The following is a 12114-nucleotide window of genomic DNA, read 5'->3' as shown; positions in this document are numbered from 1 at the left end:
AGAGAGATTGTAGCTCCACCTCTGGTTTTTATAGGGGTGTCTAGCAAAGAGCCCATAGGTCACTTGAGGGGTCACCTGGTCACTAGTGCCTCCTGGGTAACAAGCACATGGTCACAGTAATTAAAGAAACATTACACTTTTAACATATAACATATGTAGATAGGAGATAACACTGCAGGGGGCCCTGGGGACATAAAGGGACTCTGCCTGACAGGGCAGGAGAAGGGTACGGGGAAACACCATCCTGTACTTGGCCACCATACATGCATAATACATACATACACACACATCATACATACACATCATGCATACATCCTTCTAGCTTACACACATCTCCACACATCATACATATATCTTGCTTACACACATCTATCATTCATACACACACATCATTCATACACATCATTTATACATCATACATACAGTACATACACACATATCATTTATACACATGCTGCCTCTTGACCCCAAATATCATATTCCCCTGCCCACCCCACCTACTCCTCCAGACAACCGATTCTCATAATACCCCCCCCCCCCCCCTCTGCTCCTCCGGACCCCAAATCTCATACCACCCTTCCCCCCTCCTGACCCCAAATCTCCCAAAACAACCCCACCCCACATACATACAATACATACACACATCATTCATACACACTCCACCTCCGGACCCCAAATCTCATATTGCCCCCCCTCTGGACCCCAAATCTCATACCACCACAACCCCCCGACCCCCAAATCCCATAACCCCCCTTACCACAAAATCTCATACCACCACCCCACCCCCTCCTGACCCCAAATCTCCCCAAGCAACCACATGAGGGCCCGACCTGCAGCTGTGGTGTAGTGTAGTGGCAAAGGGGCCCTGCCGGCCGCTGAGGCCGCTGCTTCCCATCCTTCCTGTCTATTGTGGCGCAGGGCTTCTAATGTAGGCCGTGCACGGTGACGTCATCTCATCGCACGTGGCCTGCATAAAAGCACTGAGCCATGATAGAGGAGGAGAAGCAGCGGTAAATTACAGGAGAAGGGATTCATTACTAAGTGGCGAGGCATACATCCTATGTTACTTAATCAGTGGGGGACGAGATAGGAGGCCGCGAGGCCCTTGCCAGTGCGAGGCCTTAAGCTGCCGCCTATCTCACCTAATGCGGGAGTCGCCTTTGCAGGGCTCTATACATATGTCATGTAGGAGCTGGGCAGTAAGGACAAGCAAGGAGGCTTACCACACTGTGACTTTTCAGCTTCGCTTCCTTAACACTTGGATGAGAAATAAAAAATGGGATTTGTAAGTTTGGAAATCAGCTGTAGGAAAGGTACAGTTTGCTGTAATGACCTAACAACTTTCAACAGTGTCTGCCCCTCTGCCCACACTACGTTTTTGCAATACAGTTCCCGTATACGTTTTCAAAACAGTATGCATTGACTCTCCATTGAAAACTGTATGCCAAAAGATGCACCTGGTTTCATCCCTCTTGCATACTGTACAGTTTTGTCAATTTTTTTTTTCCTGTACCCAAAACTGTAGTCTACCATGGTTTTTGGTCCGGGTAAAAAAAACTGTATTACATCGTATACGCTTTTTTTAAACATAGGAGTCAATGGGAACCGTATAGAACTGTATGTGCGTACAGTGCCATCCGGTTTGCACCATACGGTTTTTGACTTTGCACAATTTTTTTTCTTGGAATTTCAATCAAACAAGTGAAACTTTATTCATAATGGAGTGAAAAGTAAAAAATGTATACGTTTTTTTCTTAAAAAACGGATGCATGCGGACATCATTTTTCAAACCATATATATGCATGGGTTAAAATATGTACACACATTTTGATACAGTTTAGTCCGGTTTTGAGGAATCCGTTACGGGAACTGTATTGCAAAAACGAGGTGTGAATGCACCCTTAGCAGGAAATACAGCTGACAGCCACAGTAGAGAGTAGAGATCCACATAGAGTGGTCAACACATGGAGTGAACATGGCTTTCAATTGGATTGATAATGGTAGCGCAATTTTGCAGGTTAATATGCGTTTTACTTTCTAAACCACTTTCCAAACCTGACTGTTAATGACACTTGGTTTTGCAGATAAAACCACTGCAAAGTTGCACTGCCATTAACAAGCTAGTTGAAAGCTGGCATCGGGTGCCAGTGGCTGGTCACTCCGTGGGGCTCTGCTCTTAATTGGCTGTTTATTCTCCTTGGAAGTGCTGGAAGTGCTATATTTTTGGGTATATGGTCATCATCAAACCAAATTAGCACAAAGAAATAAAACACAGATTAACCAAAATATGTTAACCACTTCAAGACCATATACATTTCCGTCTATTTAATACAGTGCATGCAGATTTGGAAGCTATAAGCAATAAAATGTATTTTTTGTTTCATTATTTAACAGGGTACTTTGGTGGAAAACATTTTTCAAATCAACTGGTGCCAATAAGTTAAACAGATTTGTAAATTATTTCTATTTAAAAATGTTAATCTCTTAATCCTTCCAGTACTTATCAGATGTTATATACTCCACAGGAAGTTGTATAATTAATTTCTGTCTGACCACAGTGCTCTCTGCTGACACATTTATCCATGTCAGGAACTGTCCAGAGCAGGAGAGGTTTGCTATGGCGATTTGCTCTGGACAATTCCTGACATGGACAGAGGTGTCAGCAGAGAGCACTGTGGTCAGGCAGAAAATAATTTTACAACTTTCTCTGTAGCATACAGCAGCTGATAAGTACTGGAAGGATTACAATTTTTAAATAGAAGTAATTTACAGATCTGTTTAACTTTCTGGCACCAATTGATTTAAAAAAAAGAATGCTTTCCACCAGAGTGCCCCTTTTAAACATTTTTATCTTTTATTTCTATGAAAAATAAGTCCTTATTTTATTTTATTTTTGTATAATTAGGATTTTTTTTTATTGTGTATCCTTTTAATTGTTTCCAAAAGGTGTAGATCTGGCTGTAATTTTTTGTTATATTATTGTGTTTTATTATATCTTTTATTGTCATGTTTTACTTTATAATAACATTTTTAAAGAAAAAATAAAAATTTCTAAGAAAAAATAAAAATTTTATTATGGATTTCCCCCTATGATTTAGACTGATATATTATGCACGACTTGTAGCTTGTGGGCCCCGGTACAAAATCTGTAACTGGGTTTCCATCTACCTGGGCCAGATGTCTTTTCATGTGTCAGAGGGGCCTTAGGGGCCCCTCTGGCTCCAGGGCCCGGGAACATCTGCTATTTCTGCACCCCTTCTTGGTGGAGATTTCATCTGGAGAAGGTCCTGGCAAAACAAGCCAATGTTAGGACTGCTTGGAAATGTGCTTTCCTAATAGACTGCAGTGCATTTCAGAGCGGATTCTGGCAAAAGAAGGAGCATGTTGAATTTTCACAGCAGAAATTCCACAGAAATTCTGTAGTGTGTATGGTGCATCAAAATCCCATTGAGAACAATGGAAGTTCCACTTGTAAAATCCATAGTGAGAATACAGCCCCCTGTCCTACCGCTTCTGCAGCTACCTTGTGACAAGCAATCACATGACTGTAAGGACCAGGAGCAGGTGATCTAAGTTTGGCACAGAAGTACTGTATGGGGTCCATGTATAATTTGTCGCAATATGACACCCATCTGAAATTGGACTACAGTAATTTAAAATAGGGCTTACAGAGTCCAGAAATCTGGCAATGATTTAGGTGCATCCCTTTATTGAAATCTTACTTCCCTTTATGACAAGACATGTATAAATTGTATTGTCTACTACAACAATGCAAAGTAAATAATGTTGTGCTATGAAAACAATCTCATAAGGCCAGTTTTACATGTTCACTCACTAGTACAAAAATGATTTTGCCATTGCTCTGCCATACTATAGGACATTAGAACTGGTTCTGGAATTGTGGATTTAAAAAAAAAAGATATTTGTATAAACTGTTAAACTTGATGTCAAATTTTGTGAGCAAGAATTTTGTAAAATCCCATTCATAGTAGGTAACAAGTCAAGACAAGGATTCTGCTTAAGATGTTCTTTGTAGAATTTAACACCAAAGGAATGATTTTCCAAGCACATCATAAGATAGGACCCATTTTAACATAATATCTTATGGGGTCAGGGGATCACTCTTTATTCCTGAGGATTACTAAGGAATACTATTCTCACTGCCATTAATATCACACCTTACCACTTGTATTTGCTAATTTCCCTCTCATTAGTGCAATTCCTTTTAACAAAGACTCTTCATGAGATCCAGACATAAGGGATAGAGACATGGTGCCTGGGCCCTAAAAACACATTCACACCTACCTCATAATGAGGATACAGACAAGATGATTGTCACTTACTATGCAATGGTGAAATACACCTTGCTTGTTTTGAATAATGACACAGTAAGCTGCGCTGAACCCGACACCTCCACAGTGACGGTATGGGTTAAATGTAGCTAACTGTGTCATTATTCAAAATAAAGAACGCATATTTTATCATTGCATAATTAGAAATGTCTTCTTCTGAATGGCTTGTCATACACTGTTGATCTATGAAGGCTGATGTTCTATAAGACAACATCATATATTAAAAGGGGGGGTTACCTGGCTTAACAAGAATTAAGATATTAAACAAAAGTATACTTACTCCCCTGGTGTTTCCCAGTCTAATCCCACCATGTAGAAGTGCTCTGACTGCTGTACACTGTGCACGGGATGCTGCAGCACATGTGTACTTGCAGCAATGAGGAGTGCTATCAGACAGGAGAGAGCACAGAAGAGTGCTATCAGACAGGAGAGAGCACAGAGGAGTCCTATCAGACAGGAGAGAGCACAGAGGAGTGCTACAGACAGGAGAGAGCACAGAGGAGTCCTATCAGACAGGAGAGAGCAGAGAGGAGTCCTATCAGACAGGAGAGAGCAGAGAGGAGTCCTATCAGAAAGAAAAGAGTACAGAGAACTACCTTCAGACAGGAGAGAGCCCAGAGGAGTAGTATCAGACAGGAGAGACCACAGAGGAGTATTATCAGACAGGAGAGAGCACAGAGGAGTAGTATCAGACAGGAAAGACCACAGAGGAGTATTACCAGACAGGATAGAGCACAGAGGAATCCTATCGGACAGGAGAGAGCACAGGAGAGTGTTATCAGACAGGAGAGCGCACAGAGGAGTCCTATCAGACAGGAGAGAGCACAGAGGAGTACTATCAGACAGGAGAGAGCCCAGAGGAGTCCTATCAGACAGGACAGAGTACAGAGGAGTGCTATCAGACAGAAGAGATCACAGAGGAGTACTACCAGACAGGAGAGAGCACATAGGTGTGCTATCAGATAGGAGAGAGTACAGAAGAGTACTATCAGACAGGAGAGAGCACAGAGGAGTACTATCAGACAGGAGAGAGCACAGAGGAGTATTATCACACAGGAGAGAGCCCAGAGGAGTCCTATCAGAAAGGAGAGAGCACAGAGGAGTGCTATCAGACAGAAGAGAGCACAGAGGAGTCCCATCAGACAGGAGAGAGCACAGAGGAGTGCTATTAGACAGGAGAGAGCACAGAGGAGTACTATTAGATAGGAGAGAGCACAAAGATGTCCTATCAGACAGGAGAGAGCACAGAGGAGTGCTATCAGACAGGAAAAAGCCCAGAGGAGTGCTATCAGACAGGAGAGAGCACAGAGGAGTTCTATCAGACAGGAGAGACCACAGAGGAGTTCTATCAGACAGGAGAGAGCACAGAGGAGTCCTATCAGACAGGAGAGAGCACAGAGGAGTCCTATCAAACAGGAGAGAGCACAGATGAGTGCTATCAGACAGGAGAGAGCACAGAGGAGTGCTATCAGACAGGAGAGAGCCCAAAGCAGTGCTATCAGACAGGAGAGATCACAGAGGAGTACTACCAGACAGGAGAGAGCACATAGGAGTCCTATCAGACAGGAGAGAGCACAAAGGAGTGCTATCAGACAGGAGACAGCACAGAGGAGTGCTATCAGAGAGAAGAGAGCACAGAGGAGTCCTATAAGACAGGAGAGAGCACAGAGGAGTGCTAGTAGACAGGATAGAGCACAGAGGAGTGCTAGTAGACAGGATAGAGCACAGAGGAGTACTATCAGATAGGAGAGAGCACAAAGATGTCCTATGAGACACGAGAGAGCACAGGGGAGTGCTAGCCCACCTTCACTTACTGGACTTTGTCCATTTCCGTGCTTCAGCTTGGACAAAGCCATGATTTTATAAGCCATGATTTCTATAAAAAGGAAATAAAATTTTCTTATGAAGTTTAATATTTTACCAGGATGTACAACATAGAGAAAGTTTTTGAATCTGACAGTGCGCATTTAAGCCTTAAACCCCCTTGAAAGGGATTTGTTGAGCATAGTTGGCAGATCAGTCTCTGCCCTTTTGTATGAACTGGGCTTGGCATTTTTGATGAGATCATGGCATTCAAGTTGATCTGCCCCGTGGTGCATATCTGTGGATTATCAGAAATGACTGATCAGCATGCCAACCATTGCATCTGTCAATGACCAAAGAATGTAACATGGCAGATTCACTGCCACAGATATCTGGCTTTAGTCATCATCTATTTGGCTGTTTTGTGTCGCAAAAAAAGTGCCACCAGTCACCAGTAAGTTTGCCTTCATAGACATCTAATATTTCTAATGTATAGACAGCTGAAAGAATTGGATAATAATCTTATAATAAACAGATGCCGATCAATTTTGCAAAACATTTGCTTCACTTATCTTGTACTGATTTACGTGTTGTTTTGCAATCATTTTGCATAATGGTTAAAGTTATAGTTTAAAAATCTAACAACTTTCTGTTAGCGGAGATCAAATACACATTATCATTGCCAAAGGAAATAGGAAGTAAGGGCTGGAAATAAGGGTGTGAACGTTGTGGACATTCAATCTATTTATCCATCTCTTTATCTCATATATTTCTATCATGTATCTCAATTCCATCTCATATCTGCCTCTGTATCTCATCATATCTATCTCATATGTGTCTCTGTATCTCAAATCTATCTTGCTATCTATCCATCTATCTATCTATCTATCTATCTATCTGTCTGTCTATCTATGTTTCCATCTATCTCATATCTCTCTTCATCTGTCTCTTTATCTCATTTGTCTCTGTATCTCAAATCTGTCTATCTATGCGTCTGTCTATCTGTCTGTCTATCTATCCATCTATCTATCTATCTATCTATCTATCTATCTGTCTGTCTATCTATGTTTCCATCTATCTCATATCTCTCTTTATCTGTCTCTTTATCTCATATGTCTCTGTATCTCAAATCTGTCTATCTATGCGTCCGTCTATCTGTCTGTCTATCTATCCATCTATTTATCTATCTGTCTGTCTGTCTATCTATCTATGAGTCTATCTATCTCATATCTGTCTCTGTATCTCAAATCTGTCTATCTATGTGTCTGTCTGTCTGTCTGTCTATCTCATATCTGTCTCTTTATCTGTCTATCTCATATCTGTTTCTGTATCTCATATCTCTTTATTTCAATCTTTGTCTCTTTATCTATCTCATACCTATCTATCATCACAACTGATAACTTGTAGCCTACTTCCTAAAACAAATAACTTGGCTAGAAATGAAGAGCCAGGGAATCTGTGCCAAAAATATTTGCTCTTTGCTGATGACTGTGTCCAATACACATATTGTTATACTTTATCTTTGCACTGTAGTGTCTTACATATGTGTCAGTTTATGTTTGTATTTTTAACTACAGTTTTTTCTCGGCATGGAAATGGTCACAATATAATTTTTATGTGAAAGCATTTATCTGTGCCGACCTTTCTCTCTCAGTACATTAAGATCTGGAAAAAATTATTTTGCATAAAAGCTGAGCAGAGTGAAAGGATTTTTCAGCACGGCACATGGGAACGGTCTCAATGTAACAATTATAGCAGAATAAGGTTCTTTATTCGCGGCCGAGGAGTCCTCTTTGATCTAACATTTCTATACACACACGCTGCACAGCGCCCTGAATGGTGATTATCTAGTCCACATGTCCAATGACAATGCGGTGGAATGTGGGAACACATTGCCTGGCTAAGCTGCCCCCTGTGGCATTGAAGAGGTTAACAAGATTAGGCTCACTTTCCGTCAAGGACGGTATTTTTTCATTATTTAAACAACGCTTTAATGCAAGTCAATCAGCAGACATGATGAAAGGCGCCAAGCGTGAAATTTTACTTCTAGTACCTCAGATAGACATTGATACAAGTAAGAATATTGAACATTTACGTAAAAATAATACAATTATTGGCTGCTATAGCTGTCAAAATGGCATACCTGACTAAGAGAGGCCTATACTTGGGGGCAACGTAAATGTTCAAGGTGTTTATTTTATTTATGTATTTATTTTGCTACATTGTACTATTACAAATATGAGACTCATGTCAAAGTCGTTCATCGTTTATAAGATATATTTTCTAAATTCCGAACCAGTAACAATCTTGTTATATTGTCCTTCACTGTAGCTCTGCATATAATATCTATTATTTTATATAAAATATCTATTCTTTTTCAATTCGAAGTCCAGACAGAGCTTCTGAGAAAAAAAATTGTCTATTATTGAGTTTGTTTACATCATATTTTTGCATCCTGTTAAAAGCTATTGGTTTTGTAGGGCAAATTTACCAGTAAAATAGGATGGGACACAAAAAACACAATACAAAAGTTATACAGGTTCCTAAAATAGAAGTAAATGATAACAGGATGCAACAGGATAGGCATCTTGTTGCATCCTGTTTTAAAGGTGCACATTTTTTAATTTACATTAAAAAACAACAGTACTTTTCAACAGGGTGCCAAAACATGGTGGAAACATGGTACTAGGAGACCAATTGTCAATTATCTGAGGAACTCCAAGGCTACTTTGACACTATGAAAGTGGCTCCGTACAAACGAATGTTAAGGGCTTTTTTTTTTTTCACTTTACCACCCTTAACGTCCGTTATTGTAACAGAGCCTAAGAGGAGTCATAACACGCAAAGAGGATCCCATTCACTAGAACGGGATTCCTCTAATGTCCGTTATAACTCCCATTATTTTGGCCGAAGATAGCGGGAGAAAAAGACGTCGTAAGCACAACTTTTTCTCCCGCTATCTTCCCAACGGACATCACCTACCATGCACAAATGTTAGTGTGAAATGAGCCTAAGTAAGTGAAAAGAGGTCTTGTATTCAGAGACCTCAAGTTTCTGCCAGAGCTCGGAACAGCTACAAAGATCATCTCCGTCTCTGCAGGATCCAAAACATCCATGCATTAAATGGGTGCTGTCATTAAAAAAAATGTTGCTATTGCACTCCTTATGGTAAATAAAAAATCTTTCTAATGTACTTTGTTTTAAAAAAAATGAAGTTTTCTATGTTTTATTTGTGTTTAAAAATGCTGCAACTAGGTGTCTCCCTACTTGTCCAGAGCACATTTCCCCCCCCCATCTCTTGCACAGACTTTGGACTCCTGCTGGCCTGGCAGAAGTCCAAAATCAGGAAATGCAGTCTGGATTGCTGAGGGGGGGGGGGGTGCAGCCTTGGCCAAGCATAGATCATATCGCACTGAACTGCTCTGGGCTGTGTGGAGCAGAGTGAGGGAGGAAGTTCTCCCCTGTATGGCTTCAGATGATGTCACGACTGCTGGGGAACGTCCCTTCCCTGTCTGGGAATCTGAATGAGACAGAGCAGAAAATACTAAGTAATATCAAGGGGTCAGTGAACTGGGAGGATTATAAAATGTAACAAGACCATGACAGGTACTCTTTAAAAGGACAGCTTGTTCATTTCAATGAGCACTATGTTCTGTTACCATTTTCTTGGGGAGGCACTGCAGGAGAGTTGACATTGCTGTAAAATTCCTTATTACAGATGATCACTAAGAGCCTCAATAATATCAAGGGGCCCTTCCAATGAAACAAAGAGCGTCCAGAGTGCACAACCTTTTCTTCATCTTATCATGAATATATTTTTTCCAATCAAGTTTCTAATTCTTTATGGAGTGCATCTGAAAATCACTGGTTATTATTATCAGTGTACTAGATCTAAAAATGAACTGCAGTGACACCTGTAATTGGTCAGTCTTTACCCTGTCTCAAGACCCCCAGTGGGTCAGAGGCACCACCAGCACAGCAGGGTTGGTAAACTTAAGTTTTCTTTAAGATAAGGGAAGGTACACATAGCCTCAGTGAAGTTTACCAATCTTGTGCCCCACTGTGCAATTTTGATTACTTGTGATTTATAGATGTTCCTACACCCATTGTACAGATCAGGCCAACATTCAGACTATGTTTTACACATACAAAAGATCTCTGAACCCACTGATTTTGGTGTTATTGGCCGACCATTTAATATGTCTTCCAGTGGCTTTTAATCTGTGATCCAATATTCTAATTGTATTTCATTATCCCATTATGTATGTGCACAATTGTGTATGTTATATGAAGTTTCGCATCATAGTGCCCCAGAAAAAACACTTTGTACAGTGTCAAGCAAGCCATATATGTTATTGTAAGTATTTTTAGATTTAAAAAATCATAAATAAAATGTTTTGGTTTAGTAAAGGTTGTTAAATATTAGGACCAAAAAAACTGAGGGTACAGTTGGTAAACCCTTTATAAAATCTAACTATTAAAGAATGCCATTTAACATAATAACCATTTTGCAAACAGCGAACAGTCAATAAGGGCATATTTAAACAGCAACCCATAGGGCAAATGTGCCATCACATATGTACGGCGATCCAGATCAGTACTGAGCCTGATTACCAGCCACAGCTGATGGCAAAGTTGATCAGTTGTGGCATTGTGTGGCACCGAGTTATTTTTGTAGGCCAGATGTGGGAATGCTGCAAAATGTGTTCCCCTAGTCAGCCATCTGGGTCCCAATTGAGACACTGGATTAATCTGAACTGTCCTATTTAAATGAATGGGGTCAGTTCAGTGACCAGTTTCCCACTGGTGCGCTACAAGCCCTACAATAGCCCTATACATAAATTAGAAATATAATGCCATTTTTATATAGGGCTGTTGTAGGGCTTTGCCAGGGTAAGGTTGCACGGGATCACTCTGCATAAAGCAGGTGTTATAAGCATAGGAAGCAAGTGATGGACAGTGCACAACCCCCCTATCATCAGAACCCCTATGGACTCTTTGCAAAAATTCTGGCCACTATATATGGTAAGTCCCAAACCGACTGCTAAACCTGCACCTGAATTTAGTAAGTGAGTCTTTATAGAATTTTCCTTACCCTACTTTTGAGTTACTGTTCATATATATCATGTTTGATTGTTCGCTGTTATGTTAAACATCATTTATAATAAGTTATGTTCTAGAATATATTTCCTTAGTATTTTGAGTCATACTTTTTTCTACTTCTACTGTCAAGTATTACCTTTGCCACCAGGTAAGTGGCTGAGCCATAATATCCATAATCTCCATGACCCTAATTTAGCCCCAATTTGCTAACAGACGACTGAGATTCTCCACACAAATTCGTTGATCATCTGTGGCTTTTGTAGTCTGAAAGGCCTACTGCTGTTTTTGTAACACTACAGCTCCTCATTAGACCGGTGCCGTTAGCAAATAGCCCGGGTGCTGGTGAGGCTATCTAAATACAATTACCACATCACTGAGAATATGTAAAACTGTGAGACTTAAACAAACAGACAACTCCCCCAAATAAAGCTTGATAAACACTCCGCTCAGCAGCCTTTGTGCAGATTTTACATTGCAAAGCCTCATTGTTTAATGGGATGTCAGCAAGTCTGGACCTTTTCTATGCATCTGAAAACAGCGAGGCTAATTACACCCAGTCAGCTGAGGAGCCTTTAAAACAACAGAATAGATAAAATAGGCATGATTGAAAGGGCATCAAGAGAGGAGAACATGACAAATGTGATTTCACTATTGTGTCCTAATCATTTCTTCATTACAACGAGCCAGGAGCTTATAGGCCGAGAGAAGGGAGCAGAAGAAGAAGAAGCACGGTCTTCTCCACACAGTGCAACACCGGTGAAGCTTATTATAGGAGGGGGTTGTAAAGTGTGAGGCTGGAATCGCACACACAATGGCAGTTTTTATTAAAGTTGTTTCAGACAAAAGCTTATACAAA

General features: G+C 40.5%; 1 long non-coding RNA gene across 1 annotated transcript in view; it reads right to left on the bottom strand.

The window, feature by feature from the left end:
- LOC130277607 (uncharacterized) overlaps window positions 1–12114 on the bottom strand; it is a 56892-nt gene that overhangs the window by 9098 nt on the left and 35680 nt on the right. Inside the window, exons 2-3 of the long non-coding RNA XR_008845489.1 lie at window positions 6157–6228; window positions 4633–4738 (exon numbers count right to left, since the gene is read on the bottom strand). This is a non-coding gene — a long non-coding RNA (uncharacterized LOC130277607). The remainder of the gene's footprint in view (window positions 1–4632; window positions 4739–6156; window positions 6229–12114) is intronic.

The sequence above is a fragment of the Hyla sarda genome, chromosome 6 (assembly GCF_029499605.1).
Source record: "Hyla sarda isolate aHylSar1 chromosome 6, aHylSar1.hap1, whole genome shotgun sequence".
In the NCBI taxonomy this organism is placed as follows: domain Eukaryota; kingdom Metazoa; phylum Chordata; class Amphibia; order Anura; family Hylidae; genus Hyla; species Hyla sarda.
The sequence above is the reverse complement of the archived record's forward strand: the minus strand, read 5'-3'. Positions and strand labels throughout refer to the sequence as shown.